A 14,948-nucleotide genomic window follows, 5' to 3' on the forward strand; every position below is an offset into this window, starting at 1 on the left:
ATCGAAGCATGTCTCCTTTGATCATCCCCAAATTCGTTGGCTCCCCTTTTGATGACTTCTCCGTTCTCTCGGCAACTATCCACTCTCAGCAGAAGTTCAAGCTCGCGCGTTACCTCACGCATGGCAGCGCAGCACATGGCATGGCAACACATGGCAGAGATAAAGCTCCAACTGACCAGCAGCAGTGAGAGACTTCAGCACCGGCTACCTCACGCTGCTGTCGCGGCCAAAACCCAGACCGTCGCTGTCCAACACGCTCCCCAATCGTGGTTGGATTTGGACTCTCGGAGTCTCGACTCAGGCTCAAGCGGGACCCTCGAAGAGAAGACTTCTGTTCGTTTCTCGCTTCAACTTGGTCTCGATTTCGCGGTCGTCGCGATCAGTTGAGTGTTGACCGCGGATCCAAGCGGACGACGTCTCTCCCGTTCCGTTCCCGTTCAGATTCGTCTCGTAGGAAACCCATCGGTAGCAGTCAGTGGCAGTTTTAGCGACGATCGTGTGCGCGTCTCGAGCTTTATTCATTTCACTCTCGAAAGTTTGCACCGGAGTGCTCTGGAGATAGTGTGTGCTATTTTCGGAATTTCTGTGTCGTGTAGGTATGTGAATTGATTGTGTTGTTAGATGTAACGAGCGGCTGTTATCAAAGCTGTAAACGATTTTGGCAAGGAAACAGCTGAGGGACTGTTGGATGGGCGCGTGATCCATAGTTGATCTACAGTCTATCGGCAGTTATTTTGATGATAGGTGTGTGAAGGCGATCGTCTAAGCATTCGAAAGCGGACTAGGTTAGTTGGTTCGGACTAGTTTTCGAGGACCCGCAGACAACACACGCGTTTTTGTGAATGAAGGATTAGTGTCAGCGGTGGCTGAACCAGGTCGTTGAATCATCTGTAGGGGGAGCTTCGACCTTTTCGTGTGTAGTGGAGAAAACTGCTCCTGCTGTTGTTATGTGATAATTATGCGGTTTCAGAGCGTTTCCTGGGGCCGTTCAAGAAGTATTCGCCGTTGTGCAGAAGTGTGCGAACAAAGAAACTGGCTCGTCGCATCTTGCCAGCGTGTCTACGAGTGATTATCTTCAAGTGTCGATTCGCAAGTGGTGCCAATGATCTCTCGGGTGGTCTGAGATAATCTGTCCTAGTGCGTAACCACTCTTCAACGGTTCCATACTACTTGACGCAACAGGTATAAAAGGGGTAACGCCAATCTGCAGGAAGGGAGTGCGATTTGATTTTCCCACAACGAACGCATTAATCCGGTGAATAATTGGATATGCACAAAAAGGCGTGAGAGTGCTGCACAACAGCTTGGCAAAGAAAAATGAAAATTAACAACTTCGCATGATCGGAAAGAAAAGGAAAATACAAAAACCGTGTTGCAACAACTGCTCCTCGCCGTCCAAGGTAAACCGGCATCCCAACCACAAGAAGAAGTTGCGAAGAAAATTCAAAAGTGAATGATGAAAAACGGTTTCCAATATAGGCTCGTACGTACGAAAAATGCTTCTTTTTATCGTCGTTGAAACACCGTGCAAGTGAAGTGTGTGCAAAACGAAATCCTAAGTAGAGAGTTGAATAACTAAACGAGCTTATTGAAGTCGAGAGTTTGGTGAAAGATAATAGCAACAACAACAACAACAACCGAAGCCGCAACAAAACACAAGAAAAATGAAGCAGGAATTTCTCTATCATTTCTCCGCGCGGACCCCGCACAATGGGTGGTGATCGTTTTGTATAAACGGTTATTCCATTTATCGGCGTTTCGGACAGCGTGTGTGTGTGTTATGTGGGCTAGACAAAACCTGTGAAATATAAATTCGTTCGAAAAAAAAAATCAACATTGACCGAAATCGAGGTGCTTCAGCGCCCCCGTTGATCTTGTGCTGAAGTGCTGTGTCTGGTTCAAGAGAATAAGATATACCTATGTCTTGCGGTGCATCGCTTCGACACGATACTATTGTTGAATGCTAATTCACATTTGACCACAGTCCAAGGCGTTGGACTTTATTTTTCGAAAGAACCGTTCGTCCTTCAATGAAGTTGCTGAGAAGTGTTTAGTTATTTGAATAAGCTGTTAGCTCGAAGCGCCGGAGGTTCTTGGTGATATCGGGTTCGTTCGGTTGAACCGTAAGTGAACTTGGAGCCTGCAAGGTGATTAGCATGCATGGTTGTGGAGACTGTTTAGCACGATGACAAGAATTTATACTAGTGAGATCCGTGTGCGGAATTATTCGAAACATTTGTAGCTAGGAACGCCGAATTGGTTTGTAGATTATCAGAGTTGAAACCTGGCCGCCATTTACATAAACTTGAGAATACATATTGAGTTTCTTTTTATTGTTGGATATAATATGATAAGAATACTTGAATCAAATTGATTGACTCCTCGCTTGCCAAGAAACCGACTAGGTGACGAAAATGACCGGATTTCTTCAGTATTATTTTATGTGAATTTATAGCCGAATTGGTAAAGAGATTGATAACAGTTTCATAACAGTAAGAAAGCTCTTAATATCCCAAATATACAAAACAACGCTTTTTGTTTCTTTAACTGCTTTACAGTGGATTATGTAACAGTACTAACGTAGTGGCAAAAGCTATTATCACAAGTACAGAACTGAAGCTATGGTCTGCGTAGTAGTGTTGTTGATCTGGAATATCTCAAAGCTATCTTGAAATGACTAATGATATACCAGGGAGATTAAGGTTTAAAGTTCATTGTGAGAATAGCTAATGTTACGATCAAGAACTAAACTTTAAGATATTTTGGACGACCCTCACTGTCCCAAAGGTTCACAAAAATATTATATAGACTTCAGGTGGGTCCAGTCACCGCAACTGATTAATAAACGTTAAACGTTACTCAGTATGTTAGATATAGCTGATGCTACGAGTGTAGACCTGGAGTTCTGAACTCATAGATAGTTTGGCTGACTTGGAAAGAACATTCCCATAGTGTCTCTAAATGGCATTTGAGATTTCAAAAGCTTCACGGATCTCAGCAGATTATGCTATGCTATTATTGATGGTGAAAACATATAAAGTTATTCTTGTAGATTTGAAGGACTTCATTATACAACAGTTTGGATGAACCTGAATGTCCCAAAGGCTTACAATAAAAAAAAGACTTCAGATTGGTCCTGTAACCACGGATAAATATGTAACTTCACTCAGTGTAGCAGATATGGTTGTTGTTACGAGTGTAGACCTGAAGTCCTCAACTCTAAGGTAGTATGGATGACCTGGAATATCACTGTAGTGTCTCTAAATTTGGGATTTCAAGAGCTTCGTGGATCCTACCAGATTATGCAATACTATAATTTGAGGGGAAAACCCATAAAGTTATTCTTGAAGATTTGAAGAACTTAATCATAGAACAGTTTGGACGCGCCTGAATGTTCCAAAGGTTTATAATAAAAAAAAGTAGACTTCAGATTGCTCCAGTTACTGCGGCCTGCGGCTGATAACGCAGCGGTACTCAGTATAATAGATATGGATACTGTTACGAGTGTAGACCTGAAGTCCTGATCTCCAAGGTAGTTTGGCTGATCTAGAATATCCCTGTAGTATCTCTAAATGGCATTTGAGATTTCAAGAGCTTCGCGGATCCCAGCACATTATGCAATACTATAATTTATGGTAAAAACACATAAAGTTATTCTAGTAGATTTTAAGGATTTCATTATAGAGCAGTTTGGTCGACCCTGAATGTACCAAAGGTTTATGATAAGCTAGTACACTTCAGATTGCTACAGTAACTGCGGTTGATTATGCAACGTTACTCAGTATAACAAACATGGCACGAGCGTAGACCTGAAGTTCTGAACTCCAAGGTAGTTTGACTGACCTGGAATATCCCTATAGTGTCTATAAATGACATTGTACACACTTAGTTTATAATGCTGAAGCTCGGTTTTCATATGTCGAGATTTGCACAGTCGAGTAGTCAGCTAAATGTTTTCATGAGATCTAGGCTAATAAATGCCGAGAATCAGTATAACATGCCTCGCTGCCAAGCAACCTACCAGTTTGTTAGCTGAGTTTCGGTTAAAAATCAGAAACCGAGATCCGCACAGCCGAGCTCGGTGAATGAAACTAAGTGTGTAGATGTAAAGAGCTTCACGAATCCCAGTCGTTTATGCAATGCTATTATTTGTGGCGAAAATACATAAGATTATTCTAATAGATTTGAAGGACTTCACCATAGGACAGTTTGGAACACCTAGAGCATCCTAGAATATAAAACACCCTTTGATATTCTCGACAAAGGCTGAATGAATACATATAAACGTAACCCACATCCAAGTTCAGCTTTTAGAAAAACTGGTATGTCAATTATTTCGTTTTTTTTTTTTTCAAATTTCATGTTGTTTAGGATGTTTTAGGTTATCAATGAAGTCCCAAATACAAATATTCCTATTTTTTCCTAATAGAGAACTCAATTTGCAACAACTTTGCCGAAGACAGTATTCTGTTTTATCAAATGGGTGAATTCATACAGCCGTTTCTATGCTGGAGTCATAAATGGCCCCTCCGGCTCCAAAGGGTTAAACAACAACATGAAGAATACATAGAAAGAAGACGAAAAATAACTCAAAACTGCGATAAAAAATACCTAATTTTGAACTTCCCAATTCTCCGTGTAGAGTTTCCCTCGCGATTTCTTTTCGCGAATTATTTTCAGCAATTCTTTCCGAGACTTTCCCGGTCTCCAAAGCGCCCAGATAGCGGCGATACAGGACGTGGGACGATGAAGAATACAACAGGGTGTTGGATGCACTCACCGATACGCTGGTGGGACAGAAGCCAGTAGTCATCGGAGGCGATTTCATCGCTTGGGCGGTAGAATGAAATAAAAGGCTTACCAATGCAAGGGGGTATAGTCAACTGAAAGCCCTGACGAAGCTGGATGTGAGGCTTTGCAACGATGGTAAGGCCAGTACAATCCACAGAGACGCCAGTGAATTTATCGTCGATGTTAAGTTCTGCAGTCTTCCGCTAACAGAAGGCATAAATTGGAGAATCAGTGAGGAGTACTCCCACAGCGATCACCAAGCAATCATTAACAGCATTATTGGCCGGCAAGCCTCTTCTTCGACACAAAGAACGCGGGCATGCGAGCGAAGGTGGAAGACAAAAGACTTCGACAAGGAGGTCTTTGTCAAGGCGCTTCGGGCATACGACAGTGCAAACCTTGATGCAGGGGAACTAACAGAAGTGTCATGCGACGCAGCAATGCCGAGGAAGAGAGAGCCCGGAAACAGGAGACGTCCAGCGTACTGGTTGTATGCGACGTTTAGTACCCTCCGCGCTGCTTGCTTCCGTGTTAAGAGACGTGCCCAGAGGGCCTGAAATGAAGCTCGAGTCGCTCTTGAACGCGAGATAAGGCTGAGTGAGTCGAACTTGTACAAAGAGCTGTGTCGAGAAGCCGATGCCAACCCTTGGGGCAACACGTACCGAATCGTGGTGGCGATACTCAAAGGTCCAGCAATACCCTCGCAAATGTGCACGCACAAACTGAGGAGGGCGTGGAAGGTCTTTTTCCGATGGCAATGTTTTGGCCGCCTACGCCATACGCAGACAAAGAGAAAGAAACCACCGAAGGTGTCCGGATATCCAATGCAGAGCAACTAGTAATAGCGAAGGAGCTCAAGATCACGAAAGCTCACGGTCCGAATGGAATCCCCAATGTAGCAGTTAGAACGGCGATGTGTGCGTTTCCGGATATGATCAGGACGTTGCCACAAAAATGCCTGGATGAAGGCTGCTCCCAGACATATGGAAGGTTCAGAAGTTGGTGCTGCCCGGTGCAACCGGAAGGCGTCTGAGAAAAGTGGAGAGATGATCGATTCTGCGCTGTGGTAAAGACAGACTTCAAAAACGCGTTTATCGGTGCCAACTGGGCAGCAATAGCCGTAACGCTACTCAGTATGCGGGTTCTTAATTATCTATACCAGATTTTACAGGGCTACTTTCTTCCAGAATGGAGTACTGGTATATGAGACAGAGGTTTTTAGGAGGAACGGCAGGTGTTCCATAAGGGCCCAACGCTCTGGAATGCAATGTACAATATGGCGTATTATCGTTAAAACTTCCGAAAGGAGTCGTCATCGTGGGCTTTGCAGATGACGTCGCGTTGACAGTAACGGACGCTTGAAGACGTGGAAATTCTGGCGACGGAATCAACGATCACTATTGAAAGTTGGATAACTCAGGACAAGCCTCAAGATTGATTGCCTATCTCAAAACGGAAATGTGTCTGGTCATTTACTGTAAAGCAGTCCAAAGCATGCACACCAAACGATTTCAGCAATATTTTGATGAATTTTGCCGAGCTAAAGGGTCCAGCAAAACTTTTTAATGAACTTTCAGCAGAGTTTGCTGAATTTCAGCAAAACGTCACTGGTGATCAACAGAGTTTACTGAACAAATCAGCAAATATGCTGAAACTTTCAGCTCAGCAAAATTTTGCTGAAACCCTCAATCGATTTTTGGTGTTTGGAGATCGTAGTCGGAAAACACGCAATCGCATCGAAGCACCTAGGAGTGATGGTCGACGATCTGCTCAACTTTAAGGAGCACGTCGACTACGCTTGTGAAAAGGCGGCGAAGACTTCCAACGCTTTAGCGACGATCATGTCGAACGTCGAGGAACCACGAAATAGTAAGAGGCGTCTGCTGGCTAGAGTAGCAGGAGCAGGCTCAATACTCAGATATGGTGCCCCAGCATGGGCTGAAGCGCTGAGTACGAAGTGTAATCGAAGAGTGCCAAACAGCGCATTCCAACTCCTTCGCCTTTTTTCCCGGAGTGTAGAGGAGACACCGGAACACGTCGTTTTCGAATGCCCAGGTTCGACGAAATTCTCGTTTCCCAGCGCAGCGCGACAGTCGACAACATTGTCGAAGAGATGTGTCGCTACGAAGACACGTGGGACACTGTCGACAGAACTGCAACGGGGTTATTGTCCGAGAAAGGCTAAAATGTATCCACTTAACAACTCGGGAATCCACAGAAACAGAACTAGCGTCCTCCGATTTACAAATTCTATAATAATTCTAACCGCTCTTCGTGTTTGCTGGCTCTTTTTTGCAGAAGAGATGCTCGGTATACACCTCATCAATATATAGATTGAAATCATTACAGTACCCTGAATGCACTGCCGTAGAAGCATGTGGTAGAAACTTATAAAGACACTACACCGCCTTATGAAGATCAAAGCTATTTTAGAAGCATCCTAATATTTGTCGAAACACTATTTTGCAAATCCCCGATTGACAATTGACATACGAGTGTTAATTACACACTCTTAGAGTCTGTTCCAATTGGCGAATTAAAATTATTTTTTACTTAAATTTGACAGTTCGACACTTAAACTTGACAGTTCTCCTAAGGAAATAATTATCGAACTGTCAAGTTTAAGTAAAAATTAATTTTAATTCTCCAATTGAAATAGACTCTTAGAAAAAATCATGTAAATTTAAGTTCTCTTGGATGCACATAAAAGAGCGGCCCGATTCACACAAATTTACATCTTCTATCACAAATAAAGTCGAGCTACCCGAATAAAAAATACAGTAGAAAAACCGAATGTTGTATTGTAACAGTACTATTTAAAACCATATTGTTACAATAAACACCACTGTAAAAATAAAAAATACAAAAACAATAAGATGTAATGTTAGACACCATACAGTGAATTGTAAATGAGATTTTTACAATATACTATACGGGTTGTTAAGTATCGTAACAATATAAAAAAATATTTTTCTCCATATATATTTTTTTACAAAACCATACATTTTATTGTAAATGAATTGTTCGAAATACTGATACGTGGGCTTTAATATACCGTACATTGTATGGTACACGTATGGTTTCAAACAATAAAATGTACCGTGAATATATTGTTTTTAATTGTAATTTCACTACTGGTTATAAATTTAATCATGGTTTTGGAATGGTTCTCTTTTGTTATGTTGTATTGTTTTACATTAGATAAACCATATAATGTTATATTATCTCGTCATGTTCTTTCGATAATGGCAGTTCTAGCCAAACTAACCTAAACTCGTCTAAGTCTGAGTAGCCTCTCATTGCATTATCAGATGAAGCTTAAGCTCCCATGTCCCACCAGCCAGATAACCGGGTTTTGCAAACTAAGCATTATTTGTGGCAACACTTTGAGCGGCATGATGGAACTATGCCTAGCGCGCTAAGTGTTATTAGACCACTAATGTAGTTGCATGAAGTGGGTGACGAGGTACATAAGTATCATTACAGCGTGCTTAACCATTATTGCAATATTGAGGCTCCAATTTGACTGAACTAAATGTGTACACTGAAGTTTTTTTTTACGCGGTTTTTTTTTACGCGGTTTTTTTTTACGCGGTTTTTTTTACGCGGTCCGTCCTAAAAAAAAACCGCGTTATTTCAAGACCCGTCGTAAAAAAAAACCGCGTTATTTCAAAAACCGTCGTAAAAAAAATCCGCGTTTTTTCAAAAACACGCGTAAAATAGTCAGCACCACATCTAACGTGACTTGACTTTTTTTACGACGTTTTTCGAAATAACGCGGTTTTTTTTTACGACGGGTTTTGAAATAACGCGGTTTTTTTTTACGACGGGTCTTGAAATAACGCGGTTTTTTTTTACGCGGTTTTTTTTTACGCGGGACCATTACCGTCGTAAAAAAAAACTTCAGTGTACATAACAACTCATGAGAAAACTGTCAAGTTCGATTCAACTATAAGTTAGGTTAAAAAGCGAAGACGACCTTATTTCAGAAGTCGTTTCAGTGTCCAGTCCAGTCCTTATGTTAAAAATGTCAAAGATAAATCGCATTTAATTCGGTTGTTGTACAAGGCAATTTCACATGAGAGAAGAAGAGAAAGAATAGTGTTGAACTCATCCACTGATTTACGGTAATCTGGCCTGCGTCTTTCCGGGTTGACCTACATTCGTATTCCTCTCATCGCACTCTACATACCTAGCCCACCATATCTCTTGGATATGCACTCCTTAGGACACCTGGTTTACCACTTTATTTAAACATTTTATTGACTTTAAATAGATGTTTCAACTTATTCACTTTTTCCTCTTTCATTTCCTTTGCAACAAAAATGTCACGGACATCAACAAAACAAAGCACGGAAAAAATCATAAACTGAATAAAAAATTAAAAATGCACGGAAAAAGATTGTTTCGGAATAGTGAATGGTTCAAACGTAAGAAAAACAGTATAATATATTGTTACATAAAGATCGGATGTAAATGTATAATAGCTACCAATGTGCAAAGCTTTTAGCGAACCATTCCATTACAACACATTATATTGTAGCTGGTACACTGTATGGTACAGGAATGGTTTTCACCAAATACCCTATGGTTAGTTTTTATCCGGGTAGCAATCTCTAGAACCGCCTCGACAGATAAAACATATCAAAGCAAAATATTGAACTGGATTCGGACACTGGTCCGCTGCTTGAGAGGCACCAACTATACCTCTCGGCCATATCATCGAAGTTGAGAATTAGACGATAAAAGGCCTTGAAGGCGCCGCAGTGCTGCCGCCTGGCGGGAGTCGTATGGCAAACGTGAGAAAAAACGAAATAAAACACGTTTGTTTATACTTTCTTCACGCACACGATGACAGATACAAATGGGATTTCCCATTGGAGTGAGTGCATTTTTGCTGCCGTCAGTGCCAAATGTGAAACTGTTTCTACGTACCTGGTCAGATAGGTTTGTTGACATCTTGTGCAACCAACTCAAATTTACATGATGGATATAAAGTAGAGTCAAATTTGCCATTCAGTCATGAAATGTTTACGTACGTTGATGGTTTACGTCACGTGTAAATTCCTAATTTTTTAAGAGTGCACGATCCAAATTGTTATTTTGCCCTGCTCTAAATTTCACCTTTTCAGATTGCTTCCGACTAGAAACACATAATTTTGAACCTCCCCGTTCTGAGGGAAGGGAGGGTCATTTGGACTAAAAGAAATCAGGGTTATTTCACCAGACAAAGGAAAGATGTACCATGGAGCTTTAGTGGTTGTGCAGCTACCATCAAAATTTCTTGAAGATCGGTCGAGCCATTCAAAAGGAACGATAGCTTCTCCAAATGATGTTTTTAGGACTTCTTATATCGAAAGTCATTAATCTAACTACTATACATATTTCACTGTTGCTACTGTTTTCACTAAAATAACGTGCTGTTTTATTTAATTGAACTTTTCTTAAAACGATAAATCCACCTAAAAGTGAGACATAAAAATTAGTATTTTTTTAAGATATTGGGTAATAGAATGTTTATAGAACACTTAGGTTATAAGCTGGTTCTGTACCAGTAAAGATATGTTACCAATTAGAAAAAATCCTAAGACAATTATACAATAGATGTTGAGATCTTTACATAACACTTTTTGTTGTTGTTGATGTACAACACCTATTCGAACATCTAATCATAGGACAACAGAGCTTATTGCGAGGGGTTGAAAACCTCTCTGCAATACTTTATACTAAAAGTGTGAAAACCACTACCCTTCCCTCGCTCCATGTTTATTGCATCTTTGTCCTACGAAACGACGCAGCTTAAGAGCTTCATACAATAATCTGCTACTGTTCACCAACCTGTATAGACAAAAGTGAATCAGCTCACCAAAGTGGTAGCTACCTACACGGAGAAACAAAAGTACCCAAAAGTGAGTTCAATCCACCCAACTTCGAGGTTGCGTGCGGGAAGCCAATTTTGAGTTGATGGAGTCGATGTTGAGGTAGGTAGTTTGCATTTAGGCGTATACGGCCAAAGTACCTAGAGTCGAAGTTCTTTTTACTCAACCGTCAGTTTAAATTACTCAACTTTCGGTACTATGACACTTACACAATTTTGGCTTCCCGCATCGAACTCTCAAAGTTGGGTTGTTTTGCTACTTACTCTCTGACAACAATAAAGGGAACGAATGAAAGGGAATGAAAAAAAGAACTCAAAAGTAAGTTTAAAAATACTCAATTTTGGGTTCTCTTGTTTTGCAGTGTATAGGAAAAGTACGATGCCGTCGACGTCGTCGTCTTAATTCGCGATTGCGGTAGTAAGCAACAACAATTTGCTCGTACTAGACCTACCTTACCACCAGCGCCAGCCAGCGCCAGCGGTGTGGCATGTGTAGATTCCACTGCTTCACATGCAATCCTACACCATCTCCGGTGACTGACACGGGCATTACATGTGCGCAAGCATCTGATGCTTAGATTTATTGCAATTTAAATCAAAACACCACGATCAACCGCCCGCCCGACGTCGCGTCGTCGTCAGACGACGACGGTGATCACGCCGACGACGAGCCTCCCTTCTGCGGCATGTTGGCATGTGTATGCAGTGCAGTACGTCGGATATTCATTTGCCACGAACAGTAGTGGTCAAGATAATGGAACACACAAGTCCTTGATTTAGAACTACGCCCTAATCCAACTTTGAAGTGTCACATGTGAATCTGGTCAAGTGAAAATTGAACAGCGATAAATAACAATTCGGCTGGCTGCTGCTTTGACGCAGTTGCCTTCGTCGTACTTGAAATTTCGCATAATTATTTGATTTCCAGCGCTATAGGGGCTGGTTATTAACAGCCTACAGCTTTTTGCTTCCATCTGATAACCATTGGCAAAGGTAAATCGGAATATCAGTAATTATTTACATTTTTCCGTCTGATATGACGGGAATCAGCGCATATGATGAAATTAATTTCTACCCTATATGGTACATAGCTTGAGCTTGATTGCCGCACGCAGATGAAACTCTAGTATCGCCAGATCAACTAAGTAACAGGCATCTTCAGTATGTGATTGTTGGTGATCTTCTACTTATAGGCAAAATGGGCGCCTGCTACGTCGCTTGCCTACGGCAGACCGTTGAATCCTCTACGTCTGCACAAGAAGATTGACACTGTGTTGTGAAGATAGAAGGCAAGGAATCCCCTTTAGAACAAGCCTCCCTTGTTCTAGCGATGGTTATGAATATTGATCATGAATGTCCGTAAACTACGTAACTCAATTTTGGTAAAAATAGGTAAGTTCGGCGTTTCTTCAAATTAACGAATTTTTATTTTTTTAAAAACCCGTTTTTAAGTAAAAATTACCAACTATAGCACTAGTTTACAGCATTTTTGAACTCGGTAAACTGATGATCGTTTTTGGTGTAGAATCATGCCCTAAGTTCAAAAACGCGAAGGAAAAAAATTACAGTAGAGCGGAAATTTTTTCGACTTTCCATACAAGGTTGATGATTTGAAATCGATTTTTGTTCTCTTTTTAAGCAATGTCGCTCACTTCACACATCTCATTCTCCGTAATCAATGCTCCGATTGAGCTGAATTTTTTACTGCAACTCGCTTACATATGATACGACAAATAAACGTTGAGAAAGAATTTTTAAATTGTTTTTTTCTTATTGAAAAAAATACATTTCTTCAAATATTTTAGAAACTTTTGCTAAAATTTTAGGAGATCGTCCCCAAAACTCATCAATATTTTGAATTTCATTAATCTGACGCAAAACCTGCTTTCAGATGATCGAAAGGTATTATATTCAGCTTTTAATTTATGGAAAAAGATTTAAAATTGGTTGAACAAAACGCAAGATATCTGAATTTTATTAAATTCCATATTTTAAAAAGTTGTAAAACTCGATATTGAGCTAAAACTGAAAAACTGTTCTACTTTAATTTTTTTGAAGCACGGTTTCGAAATCAGCGCTAGATTATGCTTCAAAAATTTTGGTCGTTGACAGAAGTTCACGACTTTCGTTTTATTTTGTAAACTAGTGTAGCAGCTCATTGCAGGTACTCAAATTTAGGTACTATACTCCTATTTGGCTTCCCGCACGGAGCTCGGGAAATGGGTGAAAAATACCTTTTTCTTCTTTTTCTTTATGGCTCTACGTCCCCACTGGGACTTGGCCTGCCTCGCTTCAACTTAGTGTTATTTGAGCACTTCCACAGTTACTAATTGAAGGACTTTCTTTGCCTGCCATTGCATGAATTTGTATATTGTGAGGCAAGCGCAATGATACACTATGCCCAGGGAGTCGAGAAAATTTTCCCGACTGGAACGGGAATCGAACCCGCCGTCTCCAGATTGGCGATCCATAGCCTTAACCACTAGGATAACTGGAGACCAATATTTGGGTATTTTCATTTTTCCGTGAGATCTCCAAGTTCGTCTCCTGCTTAGACACGAATAATTTATACAGATTTTTGTAACAAGTATCCTTATTGCTTTGTCCGCCACTGTAATCTACACCTACATCCATGCAAACCGTATATTTGGGGAACTCCAAGCTCGATCGGTCTTGAAAGAAAAGCACGCGCGCTAAAGTGAAAGTACTCTACTCCACTCTACACACTACACTCGCTCCATGGCGGCAATGTAATGTAGGTAGATATGCAAAAGCGCCCGACGACGCAGCGACGTCACCACGTTGTGCCTGCTCTGCCGAGGCGAGCCATCACCCCGCATCGTCGTAGTGTGTGATCATCATTATCGATCGATTGGGACCCGCGGTGCTCATTGTGGATTTTTGCGGGCGGGGAGATTGGGACCCATTTCTCTTTCATTCCATATTGCTGATGGCCGGCAATGCGGTGGTGGTGGCGTTGTCTGCGCGAAGAAATGGTGGCAAGTGGGCGAAATTTATGCGCAAATTTCTTTGGGCCAACGACGACGCCGACTTTGGTTGGGAGAGTGTTTCGGCGCTCCTCCGTTTTGGCGTTGAGAGTAGACTACCATTTTTGGGGCCGATGGTTGCGCGGTTTGTTGATTGGCGACTGCTCGTGAGTTGGGCAGGTAGGGTCTATTATTTACCCATCTAGGCATCTAGCAGACGTGAGTTGTTGAGTCAGCCCACCACAGTGAATGGGTTGGATGCTGCCTGCTGCGCTGCGGATGACACGGTGGAATGTGTGTTCGTTTAGGCACGGTCATCGATAATTAGTCGGTATTTGAACGCTTCCGGGGAGTGATGTTGCGTGATGCCGCGGCGATTGATGACCCGATAAATTTGGAATTGGATACAGTAGCTGACGTTTAACGGAATATGTGCCGTTATAGGTTCAATTTACAAAGCATGAGTGTTTTTTATTTGTTCCTTATTTTCAATATGATATAGTGGTGTAGCAATGAATATACATGCAGAGACGGAGTGAAAATATAAATGGTTGCCCTCTAGATATCGTGTCATTTTCAAAACCTCAGCGAGTGGTATCTTGATGACCGGGTGCTTTATTACAAAGCTATATAAATGAAAAAAAAATCTTCCAGGTGTTCCTCCTCAAGTTCCTCCAAAGATTCTACGTCGGTTTTCTTCAATGATTCATCCTGGGGTCCTCGTAGAATAGAATTCGTTCTGTCATACACCTTTCATGTAGCTCTGGAACTGTTTAGGGAATATTCCTAAAGTTCCTTCAGATATATCTTCAAGGATCCTTACTGCACCGGCATTAGTAGTTTCACTTCCTCAAAGAATTCTCTCTGATATTTTTCAAGTTAACTATCTTGAGTTTTCCCTGGATTCCTCATGGCGTTCCTCCTTGGGATTCCTTCTGATAGCTCTATCTACATATGAACCAATTTCTTTACAGTTACTGTAGAGATTCTCTCGAAAAAATCCTACTGTTTATCCTGGAGTTCTTCCATGCGTTGTGTCTGGAGTTAGATGTGTGCGGCGATAATGAGAAATCGGCGTGAATCGGCGTGCGGTTCCCCAAGTCAACAAGAATCAAATATACTATTTTTTTTAACGGGGATTAGTAAAGGGGTGTTCTATCCATGCACTGGTGGAAAAAATATGGTTATGTTGTTTGAAGCCGATCCAGGAAGCATCGGCGTGTCGGCGTGGCAATCTGCGTAGGGTCCGCAGATCGTCCTCCACTTGGTCGACCCACCTAGCTCGCTGCGCT

The 14,948-nt window shown here is 41.5% G+C and overlaps 1 protein-coding gene across 1 annotated transcript in view; it reads left to right on the top strand.

The window, feature by feature from the left end:
* Positions 1-366: 366 nt before the first annotated feature.
* Positions 367-14,948, top strand: part of LOC109399584 (sphingomyelin phosphodiesterase) — a 41,482-nt gene continuing 26,900 nt past the window's right edge. The window contains exon 1 of the mRNA XM_062855890.1: positions 367-596. The gene's annotated coding sequence lies outside the window, so the exon portion shown is untranslated. The remainder of the gene's footprint in view (positions 597-14,948) is intronic.

The sequence above is a fragment of the Aedes albopictus genome, chromosome 3 (assembly GCF_035046485.1).
Source record: "Aedes albopictus strain Foshan chromosome 3, AalbF5, whole genome shotgun sequence".
NCBI classification, from domain to species: Eukaryota; Metazoa; Arthropoda; class Insecta; order Diptera; family Culicidae; genus Aedes; species Aedes albopictus.